Below are 13,953 nucleotides of genomic sequence, written 5' to 3'. Positions count from 1 at the left end.
TACTGAGTAAAAGGTCTGTTGTGTCTTTGGCTATGCCGAATTAAGTGATATGACATGCTATCCTATAAAATTCGTTCTCTGTAATTAATATCACCTGATTCGCTAATCATGTAAATGTAATTAACTAGAAAGTCGGGACACCACGGAAGAGTGTTTATAGAGCCGTTATCTTCCGAATAAACTCTTAAAGACTAATATTTTACATCGATAGCAGTCAATATTAATCATCACCTTATTTTCAGTCTCAAAATGAAAGTTGTAAATTCTTGGTTATCTTCACGAACCCTGGCTAACAAGTTGAATCAGCAATACAAAATTGGGTTAAATTATTTATTTACTAAATACCTAACTAATCACACAGAATTACAAATACACAGAATACAAATTATGTCATACAGAAAACGACCCTGGTGGACGGAGCCGACATGGCGGCTTGTTACACAAAGAAAGGGGGTTGGGCTTGAATGAAAGAGCGGGAAGACTGAGGAACAAAAGAAACAGCAGCTATGCTATCGTAAATACATTATCGTATGCATTCTAAATTACCGCCCATTTGGAAAAGGAAAATGCAATAAATATTTACTCTGAGCTGCGCTTCGGTAGGTTGGTCGTAGATGCAGGCTGGGTTGGCCAACAGATCTTCCTGTCCTCGGAAGAATGTCTCTGGTGGTAAATTGGATACGTGGTGGTATCTTTGTCGTGTGTTAGACTGGATCCGTCGTCCGTCCTTTCCTAGCCCACGTCTACAGCGCCCGCTGCTAACTCAACGGCTAGGAAGTATCACTTCTGTAGTGAATAAGCGTTCAAAGTTCATACCATTCACAACCAAAGCTCACGCCGAGGATGGCTTAGTTCTGTACTTGACATGTGTGTCCTTTTAACGCAGAGGCTGCAGACCTCACGTAGTGGAACCCTGGTTACATTGTGTCATTGTCTTATATAGTGGTGAGGGGAGAAGGGTGTGTTTCATCGTTTATAACCCCTGTCTCTTCACAGGGGCGTGCCACTGATTGGTCAGGGCTCTTTCCTTATGAAAACCCAATTCTCTCATTTGGAAGCTAAAATTCCATTTAATCTCCTAACAAACAATCTCAATATCAAACATTTAGCTTGCACAACAATTCCATGTGAATTTGATAACTAGAATATGTAGACTTTCCCAGGTACAGTTTATGTCGTCCTATCATCAGTCGTAATGTCTCAGATGACAACCGAACTGACATCCATACTCATTAAGTTCCAACGCATATTTCCAACTGGTTTTATTACCGAAATATGGTTCCTTTTCCCCATTTGTTTGATGTTCCCAGACTCTCTATATTTAACAAAGGCTATTCAACAGTCCTTCAGTAGGGTCAGAGAGAGAGGGGAAGGGAGAAAGGTATTTATGGGGGGGTCATAAACCTTACCCACAGGCCAATGTCATGACAGGTCTGAATACTTACATAAATTCGTTTTTTTTTATAAATTGGCAAAAAAAATCTAAAAACCTGTTTTTGCTTTGTCATTATGGGGTATTGTGTGTATATATATTTTTTTTTATAATTTTTTTATTTCACCTTTATTTAACCAGGTAGGCAAGTTGAGAACAAGTTCTCATTTACAATTGCGACCTGGCCAAGATAAAGCAAAGCAGTTCGACAACATACAAAAACACAGAGTTACACATGGAGTAAAACAACATACAGTAGAAAAAATGCAGTAGAAATAAAAAATTAAAAAATAAGACTATATACAATGTGAGCAAATGATGTGAGATATGGGAGGTAAAGGCAAAAAAAGGCCATGGTGGCAAAGTAAATACAATATAGCAAGTAAAACACTGGAATGGTAGATTTGTAGTAGAAGAAAGTGCAAAGTAGAAATAGAAATAATGGGGTGCAAAGGTGCAAAATAAATAAAATAAATACAGTAGGGGAAGCGGGAGTTGTTTGGGCTAAATTATAGATGGGCTATGTACAGGTGCAGTGGTATGTGAGCTGCTCTGACAGCTGGTGCTTAAAGCTAGTGAGGGAGATAAGTGTTTCCAGTTTCAGAGATTTTTGTAGTTGGTTCCAGTCATTGGCAGCAGAGAACTGGAAGGAGAGACCAAAGGAGGAATTGGCTTTGGGGGTGACCAGAGAGATATACCTGCTGGAGCGCGTGCTACAGGTGGGTGCTGCTATTGTGACCAGTGAGCGGAGATAAGGGGGGACTTTACCTAGCAGGGTTTTGTAGATGACCTGGAGATACACTAAGTTGACTGCCTTTAAACAGCTTGGAAAATTCCAGAAATTGATGTCATGGCTTTAGAAGTTTCTGATAGGCTAATTGACATACTTTGAGTCAATTGGAGGTGTACCTGTGGATGTATTTCAAGGCCTACCTTCAAACTCAGTGCCTCTTTGCTTGACATCATAGGAAAATCAAAAGAAATCAGCCAAGACATCACAAATAAAATTATAGACCTCCACAAGTCTGGTTCATCCTTGGGAGCAATTTCCAAACGCATGAAGGTACCACGTTCATCTGTACAAACAATAGTACGCAAGTATAAACACCATGGGTGCACGCAGCCATCATACTGCTCAGGAAGGAGATGCGTTCTGTCTCCTAGAGATGAACATGCTGTGGTGTGAAAAGGGCAAATCAATCCCAGAACAACAGCAAAGGACCTTGTGAAGATGCTGGAGGAAACAGGTACAAAAGTATCTATATCCACAGTAAAACGAGTCCTATATCGACATAACCTGAAAGGCCGCTCAGCAAGGAAGAAGCCACTGCTCCAAAACCGCCATTAAAAAGCCAGACTACGGTTTGCAACTGCACATGGGGACGAAGATTGTATTTTTTGGGAGAAATGTCCTCTGGTCTGATGAAACAAAAATGGGGGAGGCAGCATCATGTTGTGGGGGTGCTTTGCTACAGGAGGGACTGGTGCACTTCACAAAATAGATGGCATCATGATGTAGGAAAAGTATGTGGATATATTGAAGTAACATCTCAAGACATCAGTCAGGAAGTTAAAGCTTGGTCGCACATGGGTCTTCCAAATGGACATTGACCCCAAGCATTCTTCCAAAGTTGTGGCAAAATGGCTTAAGGACAACAAAGTGAAGGTATTGGAGTGGCCATCACAAGCCCTGACCTCAAGCCCATGGAAAATTTGTGGGCAGAACTGAAAAGGCATGTGTGAGCAAGGAGGCCTACAAACCTGACTCAGTTACACCAGCTTTGTCAGGAGGAATGGGCTAAATTCACCCAACTTATTGTGGGAAGCTTGTGGAACGCTAATTGAGTATATGTACACTTCTTCCCCACTGGGAATGTGATGAAAGAAATAAAAGCTGAAATTAATAATTCTCTCTGCTAGTTGAATCAATTGGCAAAAAAAATCTAAAAACCTGTTTTTGCTTTGTCATTATGGGGTATTGTGTTTAGATTGATGAGGGATTTAAAAACAAATCCATTTTAGAATAAGGCTGTAACGTAATAAAATGTGGAAAAAGTAAACATTTCACATTTCACATTCTTAAAATAAAGTGGTGATCCTAACTGACCTAAGACAATGAATTTTTACTAGCATTAAATCTCAGGAATTGTGAATAACTGAGTTTAAATGTATTTGACTAAGGTGTCTGACTTCAACTGTACTTTCCGAATGCACTGTAGTGCACTACTTTTGTAATTAAGGACATTCGGGATACATATAATGCATAACACAGTAAATCGCTTATAACTTTCTCATGATATAACATTTAAAGTATTCTAATACAAAAATCCATCACTTCAATCAAGAGATATCACTTTTTTGCATGGGTTGCATCTCAATCCACAGGTGGCCGAGCTACAGTGGTATTTGTCAGATCATGAGACAGATCGAAAATCGGTATTCTCACGGAAACGTCTGTAGCGTCTGAACGGTTATGAATCTATGGAAAGGGGAGACTCCCACGAACACTATGGTATTCTCCGTTTTGCTCTACGACCCCCACAAGTGTCACGGGACTCGTTTGAAGTCGGTAACACTGATGTGCCAACTTCTGTCTGTAGTGTACGAACCGTTTGAGCTACAAACTAATATGACCCCACTAATGAAAGGGGAGACTGTCCTGAACACAAGTGTCAATTGACTCGTCTGAAGGTAATTCATACAAACAAATGGATGTATGGAGGTAGTTTTGTGTCCCAAAAAGTATGTAGACACCAGCTCATCGAACATCTCATTCCAGAAGTTGGTCCCCCCTTTTCCTGCTATAACAGCCTCTACTCTTCTTTAAAGGCTTTCAACTAGATGCTGGAGCATTGCTGTGGGGATTTGCTTCCATTCAGCCACAAGAGCAATAGTGAGGTCTGGCACTGATGTTGGGTGATTAGGCATGTCTCACAGTCGTGTTCCAAATCATCCCAAAGGTGTTCGATAGAGTTGAGGTCAGAGCTCTGAGCAGGCCAGTCAAGTTTATCTACACCAATCTCGACAAACCCTTTCTGTATGGACCTCGCTTTGTGCACAGGGGCATTGTCATGCTGAAACAGAAAAGGGCCTTCCCTAAACTGTTGCCACAAAGTCATAAGCACAGAATCGTCTTGAATGTCATTGTATGCTCTAGCATTAAGATTTCATTTCACTGGAACTAAGGGGCCTAGCCCGAACCATGAAAAACAGCCCCAGACCATTATTCCTCCTCCACCAAACTTTACAGTTGGCACTATGCATTGGGGCAGGTAGCGTTCTCCTGACATCTGCCAAACCCAGATTCGTCCGTCGGACTGCCAGATGGTGAAGCGTGATTAATCACTTCAGAGAACGCGTTTCCACTGCTCCAGAGTCCAATGGATCTAAGGATAGTGTGCGGCTGCTCGTCCATGGAAACCCATTTCATGAAGCACAGACGAAATGGACATCGTTTTCATCAAGCCAGGTTCTTTCTATGGTGCTACCCGTTCCAGGGTTAAGACCGTAACCATGACTTGAAAATGAGCCGGCTCTGAGATCACAAAACCAAAGGTATTTTGGTGTACTAAAAGCGTGAATGTGTTTTTGCAGAGTATACAACCATGGGGACTATTTTGCTAAACGGCCCTAAACCGTTTCCCATGCATTGTCAATGTGGTTCGTAAACCAACCTGAGTGTAATATAATTCTGACCACATGTTGACTCAGTGGCGCTTCTCCATGCAGGGCGTGGGAGGGGGGAGGGACGCACACTCTGTAAACCGGAATAGGTGCATCACCGGCCACTGAGCTAGCAAGCTAAAGTTAGCTAGTTAGTCACAGAAATGTACGTTCAGCCTGTTAATTATTCCAGTCCAATTTGACTTATCTTCCGAAGTCAGCATGGCTTAACATGGTTAATTTTGTTTTTTGACCTCGACATTGTTGCTGGATAGATACTTACATAGCTAATGCTAACCACGGTAACGGCGCTAGCTAACCTCATATTTGGATGCCGCCCTCACTCTAGTTCCCGAGAGAGAACAGCATACTGGTCAGTAAACTTTGCGTTCAAACTTTGCAATGTTGTGTTACATGCAATCATACATGCTAGATAGATATTTCCTTTAAAAGTATGTTGTCATTCACTGATGGTTTATTTTGAGCTAGCTAAGCTATCACTAGCTAGCTAGGTGGATAATAATTTGTTGTGGGCCACAGTACCGTTACAGTATTACTGAATGACAACAATATAGCCTTGTCACTACTAGTTGGTTGATATGGGGTGCAGTAGATTACAGTACAACATTACTAAATGATAACAATGTAGCCTTGTGACCAGCTAGTAGTAGTTTGATGGGGTAGGGTACAGTATACAGCAACAATAGCCTTCCTACTGTTTTGTTATTCGTTGGGTCCATTGACAAAATTGTGTTATTTTTGATTTGGTCAAATAAGATAATGGTAGTGTGAACAATCACTAGATATAAGTGTGTGGTTTGGTGGCAGATTTTCTAAAGAAAATAGACATATACAGTATATCATCAACAATTGTCAATCAGATGAGATACACAGCTAACCCATATGGAATTTCATTCATTCAGAAATGTGGACACTAATTATTGCTAATATTCCATTTCTCTAGGCTCCATTCCCAAACCTGAAGCCCCCTGTCCCCAGCAGGAAAGACCAGGAGAAAAGTGTTGGCTTAAGGTACAACTTCCTATTGAGGAAATGTAAGGCAACTAAATGTCATATTTAGAGTTACTGACATGAATAGAAGCATATACAAGCAATCTATCAAATGTCTTTTATAAAGCCCTTTTACATCAGCAGTTGTCAAAGTGCTTATACAGGTACCTGGCCTAAAACCCCAAAGAGCAAGCAATGCAGACGTAGAAGCACTGTGGCTAGGAAAAACGTCCTAAAAGGCAGAAACCTAGAGAGGAACCAGGCTCTGAGGGGTGGCCAGTCCTCTTCTGGCTTTGCTGATGGATATTATAAAAGAGTACAGCCATTTAGCCAGATTATTCTTCAAGATGTTCAAACATTCATAGATGACCAGCAGGATCCAATCATAATAATCACAGTGGTTGTAGAGGGTGCAATAGTTCAGCACCTCAGGAGTAAATGCCAGTTGGCTCTTCATAGCTGAGCATTTAGAGGTTGAGACAGTAGGTCCGGTAGAGACAGGTTCAAACAGCGGGCCTGGGACAAGGTAGTACCTCTGGTGAGCCTTGAGCAGGTCAGGGTTCCATAGCTGCAGACAGAAACAGCAGAGACTAGATCAGCAGCATGACTAGGTGGACTGGAGACGGGGACAGCCAGGAGTCGTCAGGCCAGGTAGTCCTGAGGCATGGTCCTAGAGCTCATGTCCTGCATCCTTTATTAAACTTGAGTGTAGACTAAGCCATAGAGGTTTGTATCTTCACATGATTTAGCCTACTTGTCAATCCAGATCTGAATATTTGATATCCTTTTTACTGTACACTGTTAGTCATTTTTCCCAAAGCTAATCACTGAATGGCCTACTACAAGGATGTGGTCAGGTTGACACTTCTAAGTCATAATAACACAGAACACACACATATCAGATTGCAAGGGCAAGTACAATGAGCAGTTGGGAAAATGAAGTCTGCTGTGTGGGTTGCCAAACACACACAAACGTAATTCATTTGTTGTATTGTATTTATTATGTATCCCCATTAGCTAGTGCCAAGACAGCAGTTACTCTTCTCCAGGTCCAGCGAAATTAAGGCAGTTATACAATTTTAAAAACATTACAATACATTCACAACACATTAAGTGCGTGTCCTCAGGCCACTACTCTACTACCACAAATCTAAAACACAAAATATTGTGTACGTGTGTGTACAGTGCATATGTTATCGTGTGTGTATATACATGTCTCTTCACAGTCCCCACTGTTCCACAAGGTGTATTTTTGTCTGGTTTTTAAATCTAGTTTTACTGCTTGCATGAGTTACTTGATGTGGAATATAGTTCCATGTAGTCATGGCTGTATGTACTACTGTGCGCCTCCCATAGTTTGTTCTGTTTAGGTTAGTGTGTAGTCAAGGCTTTGTCATTAAAATTATATTGTGCCTATTTTTCAGATCTGCCAACCTGCTCGGTGGGTGACAGGTAACCATCTTTCCTCCAAGCTGTTCCAGGCATGGAGTGACATGCTGGAACTTCCAGAGGCTTGTAGACCTGAAGCAGTGTGATGTGGTCCAGGTATTTATCAAACACACACACTCACTCTGTTTTGTTGTATAATTATTTTAACGGTTGAAAATTGTTCCTCTCTCTTTTAGATCTGACACCCCTATTAGCTCAACCAGTCTTAACAGCTGCAGTCGTCTGCCCCTGCACCTGCTACACGGGCCACGAAAGGTGATACAGGTAATTATCACATACATGTATACACACATGCACACTCTCCCTCACTTGGGGCTCCATTTAATCACATCCGCTTCAGCCAACATCTGCATAGCGGTTGTTTTGGCGGTGTCTGAGGTATAACTGTAGAACAAGCTGTCATATCCACAAGCGTCTCCTGGCATTATACCTAACGTGGACATTGCCATTGGCTGTACAGAGTCGCATTAACAGAAATCTCATGCAGCCCTGTTTACAAGTTAGAACACTGGAATTAGAGATGTAATCTACACCTCGATTTGGCTGATAGAAATCCTCTTTATTTAGTTGAATGATTTTGAATTTGAGCATCATTATTTCTATGTAACTTACACTTTCTCGTTCTGAACTTATAACGTGAATAGGACGGTGAAGGGCTGCTGCTCACCGATTTGACAGATCCAACGCAGTTACACCTCGGACTAGAGGTCAACCGATTTAATAAGGGCCGATTTCAAGTTTTCATAACAATCGGTAATCGTCACTTTTGGACGCAGATTATGGCCGATTACATTGCACTCCACGAGGAGACTGCGTGGAGGCTGACCACCTGTTACGCGAGTGTAGCAAGGAGCCATGGTAAATTGCTAGCTAGCATTAAACTTATCTTATAAAAAACAAATCAATCTTAACATAATCACTAGTTAACTACACATGGTTGATGATATTACTAGTTTAACTAGCTCGTCCTGCGTTGCAAATAATCAATGCGGTGCCTGTTCATTTATCATCGAATCACAGCCTAATTCGCCAAACGGGTGATGATTTAACAAGCGCATTTGCAAAAAAAGCACTGTCGTTGCACCATTGTACCTAACCATAAACATGAATGCCTTTCTTAAAATCACTACACAATTAAAAAAAAAATTTACCTGCATATTTAGTTAAAAGAAATTCATGGTAGCAGGCAATATTAACTAGGGAAATTGTGTCACTTCTCTTGCCTTCTGTGCAACAGAGTCGGGGTCTATGCAGCAGTTTGGGCCACCTGGCTCGTTGCGAACTGTGTGAAGACCATTTCTTCCTAACAAAGATCGTAATTAATTTGCCAAAATGTTACATAATTATGACATAACATTGAAGGTTGTGCAATGTAACAGCAATATTTAGACTTATGGATGCCACCCGTTCGTTAAAATACAGAACGGTTCCGTATTTCACTGAAAGAATAAACGTTTTGTTTTCGAAATGATAGTTTCCAGATTTGACCATATTAATGACCTAAGGCTCGTATTTCTGTGTGTTTATTATATTATAATTAAGTCTATGATTTGATATTTGATAGAGCAGTCTGACTGAGCGGTGGTAGGCAGCAGCAGGCTCGTAAGCATTAATTCAAACAGCACTTTCCTGCATTTGCCAGCAGCTCTTCGCAATGCTTGAAGCACAGCGCTGTTTATGACTTCAAGCCTATCAACTCCCGAGATTAGGCTGGCAATACTATAGTGCCTATAAGAATATCCAATAGTCAAAGGTATATGAAATACAAATGCTATAGAGAGAAATAGTCCTATAATAATTACAACCTAAAACTTCTTAACTGGGAATATTGAAGACTTATGTTAAAAGGAACCACCAGCTTTCATATGTTCTCATATTCTGAGCAAGGAACTTAAATGTTAGCTTTTTTACATGGCACATATTGCACTTTTACTTTCTTCTCCAACACTGTGTTTTTGCATTATTTAAACCAAATTGAACATGTTTCATTATTTATTTGAGACTAAATTGAGTTTTGTTTATGTATTATATTAAGTTAAAATAAAAGGGTTCATTCAGTATTGTTGTAATTGTCATTATTACATATATATATATATATATTAATTAATCAATTAATCGGTATCGGCTTTTTTTGGTCCTCCAATAATTGGTATCGGCGTTGAAAAAATCATAATCGGTCGACCTCTACCTCAGACACCGCCAAAACATCAGCTATGCGGGTGTCAGCTATTACCGCTTAACACTTGATCTGATTGAATCCAGGCCTTACACTAATTCAGTCTGTTTAGTTGTATGATTATTGTCAGTTAAGAAAATTGTGCCTCTTTTAGATCTGCCACCCCCAGCAGTTCAGCTGCAGTCACGGAATTCCCCTGCTGTGGTATTTTATTTACCGGCTGCACCAGTTCCCACTACACTGGCTGTGAAGGGAGAAACTTTCGAGTATTCCCAGATGGATACAGGTAATTCAGAATTGTATTGCATATGCTCACTCACACCAACAGATGTACACACAGACCTGTTGTTGATAAGTATACTTACTGTCACTTTGTGCAGCTCTCTTTCAGATCTGCCATGTTCTCCACCACTGCCTGACAGGCCCAGTGTCTTCTGGGTGAGGCTATCAAGACTGACAAAGCAGAGATGGGTGGCTGACAAGGAAAAATAAAATGAAACATGCGCACACACTATCCACAATGTACAGTGGGGGGGGAAAGTATTTGATCCCCTGCTGGTTTTGTACGTTTGCCCACTGACAAAGAAAGGATCAGTCTATAATTTTAATGGTGGGTTTATTTGAACAGTGAGAGTCAGAATAACAACAAAAAAATAGAGAAAAACTAATGTAAAAAATGTTAGAAATTGATTTGCATTTTAATGAGGGAAATAAGTATTTGACCCCCTCTCAATCAGAAAGATTTCTGGCTCCCAGGTGTCTTTTATACAGGTAAAGAGCTGAGATTAGAGCACACTCTTAAAACCTGTTTGGGATAGGGGGCAGTATTTTCACGGCCGGATAAAAAACGTACCCGATTTAATCTGGTTACTACTCCTGCCCAGAAACTAGAATATGCATATAATTAGTAGATTTGGATAGAAAACACTCAAAAGTAACGTGAGATTTTCTAAGGCTTCCATTGGCTCTCAGAAGGCGCCAGAAAGTGGAATGACGTCTATGGGCGAAAAAAAACAGGAGTTTTTGTGAGTGGTCAGGCAGGGAACAGTGACACTGGAGTGCGTGTGCACGAGACGACTCCATGTTTTTCTTTCAGTCTATGAATGAATATAACGTCGCCCGGTTGGAATATTGTCGCTATTTTACGAGAAAAATAGCATAAAAATTGATTTTAAACAGCGTTTGACATGCTTCGAAGTACGGTAATGGAATATTTTGAAAATTTTTGTCACGAATTGCGCCCGCGCGTCACCCTTCGGAAAGTTACCTGAACGCACGAACAAAACGGAGCTATTTGGATATAACTATGGATTATTTCGAACCAAAACAACATTTGTTGTAGAAGTCCTGGGAGTGCATTCTGACGAAGAACAGCAAAGGTAATACAATTTTTCTTATAGTAAATCTGAGTTTGGTGGGTGGCAAATTAGCTAGCCTGTGATGGCCGAGCTATCTACTCAGAATATTGCAAAATGTGCTTTCGCCGAAAAGCTATTTTAAAATCTGACACTGCGATTGCATAAAGGAGGTCTGTATCTATAATTCTTAAAATAATTATGTTTTTTGTAAACGTTTATCGTGAGTAATTTAGTAAATTCACCGGAAGTTTGCGGTGGGTATGCTAGTTCTGAACATCTCATGCTAATGTAAAAAGCTGTTTTTTGATATAAATATGAACTTGATTGAACAAAACATGCATGTATTGTATAACATAATGTCCTAGGAGTGTCATCTGATGAAGATCATCAGAGGTTAGTGCTGCATTTAGCTGTGGTTTTGGTTTTTGTGACATATATGCTTGCTTTGAAAATGGCTGTGTGATTTATTTTTGCCAGGGTACTCTCCTGACATAATCTAATGTTTTGCTTTCGCTGTAAAGGCTTTTTGAAATCGGACAGTGTGGTTAGATTAACAAGAGTCTTGTCTTTAAAATGGTGTAAAATAGTCATATGTTTGAGAAATTGAAGTTATAGCATTTTTAAGGTATTTGTATTTCGCGCCACGCTCTACCATTGGATATTGGTGAGGCGTTCCACTAGCGGAACGTCTGTCCCTAACAGGTTAAAGGGAGTGCTCCTAACCGCAGCTTGTTACCTGTAAAAAAGACACCTGTCCACAGAAGCAATCAATCAATCAGATTCCAAACTCTCCACCATGGCCAAGACCAAAGAGCTCTCCAAGGATGTCAGGGACAAGATTGTAGACCTACACAAGGCTGGAATGGGCTACAAGACCATCGCCAAGCAGCTTGGTGAGAAGGTGACAACATTTGGTGCGATTATTCGCAAATGGAAGAAACACAAAAGAACTGTCTATCCCTTGGCCTGGGGCTCCATGCAAGCTCTCACCTCGTGGAGTTGCAATGATCATGAGAACGGTGAGGAATCAGCCCAGAACTACACGGGAGGATCTTGTCAATGATCTCAAGGCAGCTGGGACCATAGTCACCAAGAAAACAATTGGTAACACACTACACCGTGAAGGACTGAAATCCTGCAGCGCCCGCAAGGTCCCCCTGCTCAAGAATACATATAGAGGCCCGTCTGAAGTCTGCCAATGAACATCTGAATGATTCCGAGGACAACTGGGTGAAAGTGTTGTGGTCAGATGAGACCAAAATGGAGCTCTTTGACATCAACTCAACTCGCCATGTTTGAAGGAGGAGGAATGCTGCCTATGACCCCAAGAACACCATCTCCACCGTCAATCATGGAGGTGGAAACATTATGCTTTGGGGGTGTTTTTCTGCTAAGGGGACAGAACAACTTCACCGCATCAAAGGGACGATGGACAGGGCCATGTACCGTCAAATCTTGGGTGAGAACCTCCTTCCCTCAGCCAGGGCATTGAAAATGGGTCATGGATGGGTATTCCAGCATGACAATGACCCAAAACACACGGCCAAGGCAACAAAGGAGTGGCTCAAGAAGAAGCACATTAAGGTCCTGGAGTGGCCTAGCCAGTTTCCAGACCTTAATCCCATAGAATATCTGTGGAGGGAGCTGAAGGTTTGAGTTGCCAAACGTCAGCCTCAACCTTAATGACTTGGAGAAGATCTGCAAAGAGGAGTGGGACAAAATCCCTCCTGAGATGTGTGCAAACCTGGTGGCCAACTACAAGAAATGTCTGACCTCTGTGATTGCCAACACGGGTTTTGCCACCAAGTACTAAGTCATGTTTTGCAGAGGGGTCAAATACTTATTTCCCTCATTAAAATGCAAATCATTTTATAACATTTTTCACATGTGTTTTTCTGGATTATTTTCTGGTTATTCTGTCTCTCAATGTTCAAATAAACCTACTATTAAAATTATAGACTGATCATTTCTTTTTAAGTGGGCAAACGTACAAAATCAGCAGGGGATCAAATACTTTTTTCCCCCTACTGTAAATCAGTTGTAATAACTTGTTTATTTTATTTGAGGAAAATATCTGCAATAAAGTACGTTCACACTTAAAACAATGTCTTTGGTTTATTGGATATTTCTCCGACTACAATGTGTGACCAGAAGGAAGTCGGCAGACCTGCAACCCTTGGACTGTGTCCAGGTTTTGTCATCTGGAGCTGAAAAATAGAGATGGATTGGATGCATTTTAAAGGTTTATCATTAATAACTGACACAATTCTATAATGAATACATATTAGAATAATAATACATAAGTGACCAATAGTTACTGTATTGTGATTGTTAAGTGTTTTATTTACTCAACAAGTAGTGCCCCAAGGAGGGATCCAACCTTGTGTCAAAAGCGGCAGAAAAGGTCAAATAAGGTCACAAATTTCCATTACGGCTATACACAACTGGCGCACGACAGGGATTCTTTAGCTAAATAGCCCAGTACTGTAGCCTACTCCCGACCATCACGTTGTACAGCGCCATATTTTCCGTTCCGTCCTGACGGAAACCCAGAGTTTTTCTTGGACTAGAAACGCCATATCAAATTAAGAAACATTTCTCAAAATCAGTCCCATATACCATGTTCTTACAAAATGTTTTCAATTCTCTAGTACAGCCACTATTGAAGGCTATCAAATGCTTCTCAAAGATGTCCTCTGGTGGTCAAACTAGCTAGCTAGCATTAATGGCTGACACTTAAATAATGTGCCATGGAATTCTCTGTCACCATGCAAGCTGTGCTGCAGTATGCTACAACTTTTAAACCACTGTACCAAGAAATGATCTAACAAGTGTTACCAGAAGTTGCTTACTGGCATGATAGT

General features: G+C 40.9%; 2 long non-coding RNA genes across 3 annotated transcripts; one reads left to right on the top strand and one right to left on the bottom strand.

Annotated features, from left to right (window-relative positions):
- Positions 1-5,179: 5,179 nt before the first annotated feature.
- Positions 5,180-10,402, top strand: LOC106577927 (uncharacterized). 2 transcript variants are annotated; one of them, XR_001322235.2, is made up of 6 exons: positions 5,180-5,468; positions 6,060-6,127; positions 7,531-7,651; positions 7,732-7,819; positions 9,886-10,017; positions 10,112-10,402. It is a non-coding gene; the product is annotated as an uncharacterized lncRNA (long non-coding RNA). The 2 variants fall into 2 exon arrangements; XR_001322236.2 differs by having other exon boundaries at positions 6,060-6,150.
- Positions 5,336-10,326, bottom strand: LOC123728754 (uncharacterized). The gene is made up of 2 exons (XR_006760514.1): positions 10,097-10,326; positions 5,336-6,674 (listed from the first exon to the last, which is right to left on the bottom strand). It is a non-coding gene; the product is annotated as an uncharacterized lncRNA (long non-coding RNA).
- Positions 10,403-13,953: the final 3,551 nt, after the last annotated feature.

Source organism: Salmo salar, chromosome ssa18, assembly GCF_905237065.1.
Source record: "Salmo salar chromosome ssa18, Ssal_v3.1, whole genome shotgun sequence".
In the NCBI taxonomy this organism is placed as follows: Eukaryota; Metazoa; Chordata; class Actinopteri; order Salmoniformes; family Salmonidae; genus Salmo; species Salmo salar.
This window is presented reverse-complemented; position numbering and strand designations above follow the sequence as displayed.